We start from the raw sequence: 9,095 nt of genomic DNA on the forward strand, positions 1-9,095 counted from the left end.
TTTTGCAGCAAAGTTTCACAAATAGATTCGAGGACGAATCCTCTTGAAGAAGTGGAGAATGATATGAACCAAGAGACATCAATCATACAATATGCTTCAATGAAGATGTGAAGAAAAGGTTGTCAAAATTATCAAAAGATGTTTCAATTCATGCTACATTGAAGAAGAATAAAGTTTGATTGTTGTAAATTTTGGGTGGGTTATAATTTAGAGTTATTGTATTTTAAGACTTTTTATTTAATTTCGGTTACATTTACATAATGGCTAATTATGGCCATAAAGTGTGAATGTTACAACTTTTGTAATGTCTTTAATAGTTTCATTTTGAGGCTATATAAAGCCATCTATGTTGTATTTGTTAATAAGACTTGGAAAATATATTAAAAGAAGCATTTGTGCTTTTTCTTAGCCGATGGCTGAGTTTCTTTGCAACTCTATGTAGTTTAGGTTGCATGTAGAATCATTCAAGCTCGACATGATCAATCTTGCTTGTGGAGTGATTCGAATCTCAAACAAGTGTTCTTGTGTTGAGATATTTGATCAACAAGAATCATTGAAGCTAGACATGATCGATCTTGCTTCTGGAGTGATTCGAATCTCAAACAAAGTGTTCTTTGCTTGAGATATTCGATCCACAAGGTAATTCGAATCTTATTCCCCTTGTAGTTGATTCCTTATCTTATCACTGTTTATGGTCCAAGTCGCGAAAAAGTAAGTCTTTATGTCAAGAAAGTAGAGGAATCCTCATAGTTTCCAAGATTTGAAGAGAATCATACATACACAAATTTCCTTTGTTTGTTTATTCTTGTTGTTTGCTCTCTTCAATTAAATATTATAAAGACACTTGTAAATTATAATTAAATATAGCTTCCTTTTTTTTTTTCTTTCCAAATATCCATCTTAATTACTTCTTGGTTCGAGGTTTAAAAAACCTATTTCAAATCTTATTATGTTGCATGCTTCAATTTGAAATAATTGTTGGGGGCATTTTGAAAATCAAACTCGAGACTTCTCGCACCCGAAGCGAGAATCATACCACTAGACCAAATGCCTTGTAGTGGATCTATCATTTTTAGTTGCTTGTCCATATCTTTTATGCACCTCAATATTTGAAATTTATCTACATGTTTTTGTTTCAATTCTAGAAATAGAAATGATATCCATAGAAATACAATTTTACAATGCAAATAAGAAAAACTCGTGATCAAGTTTTAGATAAAAGTAGCAAACATGTTGATAGATATAAAAATAAATTCAAGTTCTCTCTCTCTGGCCTAATTATCAATTGGAAGATTTAGCTGATCATTGTTATTGGTTTGATACCAATAATAACAGTCATTTTAGTATGCTAAGGATCCATGTCTCCATGAAAATTAGTTAATGCTATATTTTTCTTATATTGGCCATAATATCTCTCAACCAAATGCATTAGTTGAAAATGTATTTAATGTCCGTTTCTTTTTTTGAATGGTCTTATGTCTCCATTCCATTTGAAAATTGATATTTTGTTTGGTAATTTTAAACTTATTATTTTTGTTTGTTCATTCCACCTAATTCGAATGGTCTTATGTCTCCATCCCAAGACTTAATATTCTTACAAATAATAGCCGTAAGCAATACTCCTAGTGTTCTATTAACCACCTAAGTTTGCTCATTAATACGAGGATGACATGTAGTTGAAAACAATAATTTGTTACCCAATTTATGACTTAATATTCTTATACATAATAGCCCTAAGCAATGCTGCTGATATTTTATTAACTACCTCAATTTGCTCGTGAGTCTGAGGATGACATGCAGTTGAAAACAATAATTTGGTACCCAATTTATCCATCATATTTTCCAAAAGTGACTTAAAAATTTAACATCCCTATCATTTGTTGTGTGCAGCAAACATTGGCAACAATGACTACAAAACTTATAAACATCGTGCTTCATGGCAAAGGTCATATAGATCGTGATGAGCATTTTCTCCCATATCTTGGTTTTGCTAACTAAAGTTTTCCAATAACTCCAAAACTTCATTACCTTATATAACCTCTTGGGATAAGGATTCATATAACATTTCATAAAATAAGATCTACTGATGAATTTCATAGCATTTTAAGGTCATCTAGGTCATGAACCGAAGGTAAATTACCTTAGGGGCATTATGGTCATTTTACACCATTTCTTGGTTTACCTACTTATCATCCAATGACCACCAAATTTCATATCTAACCTCAACATAATATAATATGCTCATTATTAAAATTTGATATGCAGCGGAGCTCATTAGTGGGTTATTTTAACGTTACTTAAATCTCGAGCTATTTGATCGGTTCAGGGTCTTAACTCACGATTCTTTGGGTTTTTCTTTCATATATCCTTAATAAATACTTGGTTTAGGGTTCATATGAAAATCCAAGCAATTTCTACAAGTATTTCTTAACAAAAAGTCCAAGGTGGCTACTTGCCTCGTCGTCGACGTTTGGGACGTCCATTCTTGAGCTTCCAGTATCTGAATTACTTCAAATTTCCTTCCACGTACTCCTTATTGTGTCTAGTTTCTGAAACCATAAGATTTTCTATGAGAATCGGTCTGGAACAGGGTTAAAATTTAGAAAATCCGAGAAAAGGTTAAATTTTGAGTTGACTTGGATAGTTCAGTTGAACTGGCCATATCATCGTTTTCTTCCTCTGAGCAGGAAGAAGATGCGCATTTTTCGCGTCACCGCCATCTGAAACTCGGCCTGTACAGCCACATGTACAACGTTTCTCTCCTCGATTTCTTAATGAAACTTAAAGATGGGTATTACAAGGAAGGGCTAGGGATTTGATTTGATACCTTCTCGTGGATCGTATCCTAAGATATTCGCTGACAAAGTTCACCCAAAATCTGATTTATCGCTAGGGATAAAACAAAGGATTTCTTATTGGGTAGCCGATTCTAGGGGTTTCAAGGTCCTATTTCTTCATTGACCTCTTCCATATCCTTTCTTCAGGCTAAAGGAATTGGTTTGGAGGAGCGCTTTTTAGTGTAAGACCTTAATTTCCAAAAATTGTTCTCGATATGAAACTCACTCGAAACGTCAGATTTTCGATCTCATGGGTAGCTTGTTCTACGATGTTTCATCTCTCGATTCCTTGCTCAAGTTTACTCAACTTCTTCCTCTGAAGCTAGAGGAATCTTTAATTTGAAGGAAAAGAGATTGTAGATAGGAATTCGACTCTTATCCCCGATTTAATTTCAAAACCTATTTCCTTCAATTCGACACGCTCTCGAGGTTATTTTTCTTCGTGGTCTTCTATGAAAGCTTTCCTTGGAGGTGCAGAAACTGATTGGAATCATTCTTGCTTGACGAATCATCATGTATCCTCGGATTGGATTTTCAAGTTTTTCTTAAAGTTCTTCAATCGGCGGATTGAATTGGGGGAATGGTTTCTAGGCACTTTCAGCACTCTATTTCTTCATAGACTTGTGGGTAATCTTGCTGAGAAACGATAGGAATAAGTTTGAAGAGAAATGGTGGAGGATTGCTCTCGAATTTGGAAGAAATCTAAGAGTAGGAGACCCATAATCTAAACGTTTATTGTCTTCGATTGGGGGATCGACCTTTCTCGATTCTTATTCCGTATTGTTGCTCCTACTTCAGACTTTATAGGAGGAGCTTAAACCGACATTGAGAGCTCCAGAATCTTCGTTATTTAGAGATCGACATTTCTGGCTAATTTTTCGGAGATATCAACTCTGATCATATCCTTACCGACCTTGGCTTTGAATACTAGTCGTTGGATGTGATGATCCGTGAGTGTTCGTTCTAGATCATATCAAAGTTTGGAGGAGATCCGACGTTTGAAATTTGAGTTCAAAGGATTTTGCTCGGATGGTCACGGTAGATGCTCTGATTCTAATTATAGTGGCATTTCTGTAATTATCCATTCTTCTAGCGGTATTTTGGTAATTTGCCACTTTCTGAATAATTTATTATTATTTTTCTCAAAAAATCCATAATTTTTCTACCTCATCGCTTTTTTTTATCATTTTTCGCTTATTTTGAATCTTGAGATTCCTTCTAGATAAGGAATTACAAATCGGGAAAGATTCTTGATAATTGACAAAATGACTTTTTTGCCTTTTCATTTACTTTTTCCTTTCCCATCCTTTTCAAAAGGAACTCCTTGAAATCACTTGTTAAGGTGAGTGACTTGACTAAGTCCTTTGTTCTTGCTTAATCCTTTAATTTTTTTTTTCCTTTCTATCCTTTGAGTTTTTCATGAGTGGCTTATTCTTAGGGAGCTAATTTTCTTCATTTTTTGGGTGGTACATATACATCGTTACAAACACAAAATAAGAAGCAGACTAAAAAAAAGAACAAAAAATACTAGATTTAAAATAGAAGTTAGTCCATGGCCCACACTCCAAAGCCCACTCTCATCCACAACCAACTCTTAGTTACTTGAAAAAAAATGGTAAACATGGAGTGAGTAAAACTTAGTAATTAGCCAACTAGTAGGTTCTTAATCGCGACCTTAAGCTAGGATATTACTTGTTGTTATGTTTTCAGGATCTTAGAACTTAGAGGTCATCGTTTCATGTATCATATACTGATCCTGAAAACCTTCCCCTAAAATAACCTTCAATTTTCTCCCCATGAACACAAGGATTAGTAGAACCAAATATGATATCATCAAGATATATTTACACTAATAGCATATCATTTTCTTTAATATTAATAAAAGAGCAGTGTCGAGTTTACCCGTTTTAAAATCATCCCGAATAAGAAAATTACTAAGTCTAACACAAGCTCTTAGATCTTGTTTAAGCCATAAAGAACCTTTTTCAACTTAGACATGATGTGGAAAATCAAAATTTTCAAATCCGGGAGATTGTTATTCGTAAACTTCCTCGATGATATACCCATTTAAGGATGAACTTCTCACATCTATTTGATACAATATAAAATTTTTGTAAGAAGCAACAACAAGTAACATTCTAATAGTTTCTAATCTAGCAACCGGTGCAAAAGTTTCTTCATAGTCTATACCTCCTCCTGACAATAACCTTGAGCTACAAGCTTTATTTGTATTGATATTCTCATTTTCATCAATTTTATTTCTAAAAACTTCTAATAATGGAAATATTAGAGGGCCGAAGGACTAATTCCCAAACTTTGTTCCTTTCGAATTGATTAAGTTCATCTTGCATAACTAAAATCCAAAACTCATCATTTTGAGCATTCTTAAGTCTTTTTGGTTAAATTTAAGAAACAAAAGCAAGATTATCAAATAAATTAATAGAAGAACGAGTTTTCACTTGTTCAAGATCACCAATAATCAAGTCCTTGGGATGAGATAAGGCATATCTGAAGAAATTTCTTCCTTCTTTTCATTTGAGCTCACCTCTTCTTTACTTGAAATAGTTTCTTTGCGTTTGTCATTGACAAGTAAATCTCCAGAATTTTTTTCTAAATCATCACTCTAAATATACTCATTAGAAAGAGTATTACATTGATCTAGCAAATTCTTTCAAAGTACCCGTGTTCCTTTCAACAGGAGTCCTTGGACAAGAGAAGTCATGATAAAAAGCATTATCTTTGCAAAATATTTCAAATGCTAAAGTATCAAATTCTCCTCAATGGTCCCTCCTAATTTTAGTAATTAAAAAAAAAAATTCAAAACATCATTCTTATGTTTTACGGTTAAAACCCAAATAAATCTTGAAAAATATCAACCATCACAGGCATAGTAATTCCCTCCTTATGTAGCTATTTTAGGAGGGCCCAATAAGTCCATATGTAATAGTTGAAGAGGTCCAGTACAAATGACATTTTTAGATTTGGAAGAAAACTTGGTTTGTCACAAATTTTATCTTTTTCAAATTTAAATTGAGGAAGGCTTCTCATTAATGAATTTGTTGAGATATTTGAAATCAAGTACATACTAGCCTGTCCTAATCTTCTATGCTATAGCCAAGAGTTATTGTGCAAAGCCGAAAGACATTTATCTTGTAGGACAATAATTTAAATCATTAGTTTACACACTGTCATCTCTTTTTCCAATGAACAAAACTATTTTATCAGTAACATTTTTAATTATGCAATTATTTTTATCAAATATAACTCTAAAACCTTTATCACATAATTGACTAATGCTCAGCAAGTCATGCTTTAAACCATCAGTTTAAAATAGATTTTCAATAAGAGTACAAGTGTCATTAGCTACAGTACCCTCACCAATTGTTTTACCTTCTTGTTATCACCAAAGGTTATTAAGCCACCATCCTTCTTGGAAAAATTCACAAACTTGAATTGATTTCTAGTCATGTGTCAACCACTATCCAAGTACCACTTATTTTTATTGGAGGCTTTCAAACAAACCTCATCATCTTGTTCATCCTCTTTGTCACTATGAACCATGAAGCAAATATTTGCTACTTTTTCATCACATGCACTTTCATCACAATCATCCCAAGTAGTGTAGCCCTCATTGCTTTTTCCTTGGATTTCTTAGATGATTTGAGGAGAGACAATCCGTTCTTATATGACCCTGCTTTTTTCATTCATAGCATATTATCTCATCATGTTTTCATAGCATATGACCCTGCTTTTTTCACCCTGCTATTTTTTATACTTACGTGTGAAGTAGGCAACATCATCTTCATTAGGGGCTTCCTTATCGTCGGAGTCAACTTCCAATGTGATGGACTTTAGGGCTATTCTTTTCTTCTTCTTGGATTCCTCTATCATGTGCTCATTCATGGTAATCTCATGTGTCATGAGAGAACCAACAAGTTCATCCAAAGGAAGCTTTGTGAGATCCTTTGCTTCCCAACTTTTAGGCAGAGACCTGAGAATTTTCCTTACATTTTCCGGAGTAGAATATATTTTTCCAAGATTTTTCAAAGCATTTAGAATATTAGGAAATCTAGTAAAGATATCACCTATAGATTCATTTGCATCCAATTTAAATAGTTCATAATTATAAACTAACATGTTAATCTTTCTTTCTTTAACTTGATTTGTTCCCTCAAGAGTTTTTCAAGTTTCATACATCGAAGAACACATAGATACTCTACTAAATTCATCCTTACTTAGGACATAATAAAGACATTTGTAGCATTAGTATTAAAATAACACTTTTTCACTCATCAGATTCATCCTCCATTTAATTATTGGGATGTAAGGGTCTTTGCTAACACTTAACCATAATTGATAACTGATAATCAACCGATTGCAAACAAATTAGCTTTACAATAAGTATAATTTTTTCCATCAAAGTAAGGAGGCCTAGAGATTGATTGTTCTTCACAAAAACCATTATTAACACGTAGGTTTACCATAAACTCTAACAATAAAGTTTACATAAAAAATCTATAAGAGCAACCTGCTCTAATACCAATTGTTGGATCGGTATGGCAACCCTAGAGGGGTGAATAGACTTTTAACAATAAAGTTAAGTGATTAATTTTTTTTAGTATGATTTATTTTTTTTAAAAAAAATAAGTAGAAGATGATAATTAATACAACAAAATAGTTCAAGAAATAACAATAAGCAATTATGAAAAACTTATCACATGTAATAAATCACAATAAGAATTTCGAGATTAAACATGAAAGAGTTGGAAAATATAACACTGTAGTTTTGTAGTGGTTCGGTCAAACTCGACCTACTCCACTCCCCAAGCGCCTCTTGAGAATTTTAAAAAACTTTTCTCGACTCGTTCCTTGGATCAAAACCCAACTACTACACCCCGCTCTTTTTACGAGTTCAAGAGCAAACTCAATCCTTTCCACGGCTTAGGAACAAACAATTACAAGTATCTGAATTTTGTAGGAACACACCATAACCATCTAAAAGAGTAGATTTACAATTTGATCACTCACAACTATTTTCTCATAATAGAATAAAAAACTCTTTCAAGAATAAGATGAAGAAAAATAAACTTGGAAGCTTGGAGAGAGAGCAACAATGGAAACTTTAGAAAAATTGAGATAAAAAAAAATTATGAAATATGAAAGTTGTGTTAAAGTATAGGGGAGATGATGAGTTTAAATAGAGAAGTAGAAGCAAAAATAGGATTTAATATGGATTATTAGAAAGAGAAATGGGAGGTAGAACATTAAAACATTCTTGTATTTTATTGTGTTCAAACAAAAATGAAAGGTACACGATTAATAAAAATAATGCGAGAATAAATATGTTTCCAAATTTTATATATATATTCAAGTATTTAAATATTTAAATATGATATAAAATTAATAAAAATAATGTGAATAACGATTTTTTTTTATTTTTATAATTCAAATTATATATGATCGTTGTTATAAAACCTGGCTTTTAAAAGTAATTGAAAGCTCCCTCTGAGTGTCCTACTTTGATTGGTCAATGATTCAATTTTGCCGCCACATCAGCACGTCAGACATTTTGTTTGGACGGTAACTTCTTCGTTTTGGCTCTGATTTGAGTAATAGAAAAACGCGTTGGAATCGTTATTTCCAACTTTTACACTGTAGACTGATAATTGTTAACAATTAGGTGTAGGTTTGTTATCATCAAAACATTAATTAATTAATTAATTAATTTGAGATTAAGGACCAAAAATCTCATATGACCTAAGTCAGTCCTATCAAACTCTTTCTTCATGAACATTTAAACTCCAATAATTTTTCATCATCTCCAATAAATAAAGATCATCAACATAAATGCCTACGATAAGAATTTTGCCTCCCTTCCTCTTGATGAAGAGTGTCTGCTCATTGGAACTGCTTTTGAATCCTTTCTTAATGAAGTATGATTCTTTTCGACTAAACGTATGTTATAGGTGCTTGTTTTAACCCATAGAGAGCCTTTTGGAGTTTGTACACCATCCCCTCACTTCCCATTTGGAATTAGCATTTTGGTTGTTCAACAAAAATATCTTCTTTTAACTCGTCAAAAAGTTGATTTGACATCTAACCGATAGAGTTTCCAATCTTTCTAGGCTGCAAAAGCAATTATCATTCTAACAGTATCTATTCTGGCCACAGGTGCATACACTTCCGTAAAATCAATTCGTTACTCTTGTGTGTAGCCTTTTACCGTCAATCTTGCTTTGTATTTATCAACTTCTCCAG

The sequence above is a fragment of the Cucurbita moschata genome, unplaced genomic scaffold (genome assembly GCF_002738365.1).
Source record: "Cucurbita moschata cultivar Rifu unplaced genomic scaffold, Cmos_1.0 Cmo_Scf00080, whole genome shotgun sequence".
In the NCBI taxonomy this organism is placed as follows: Eukaryota; Viridiplantae; Streptophyta; class Magnoliopsida; order Cucurbitales; family Cucurbitaceae; genus Cucurbita; species Cucurbita moschata.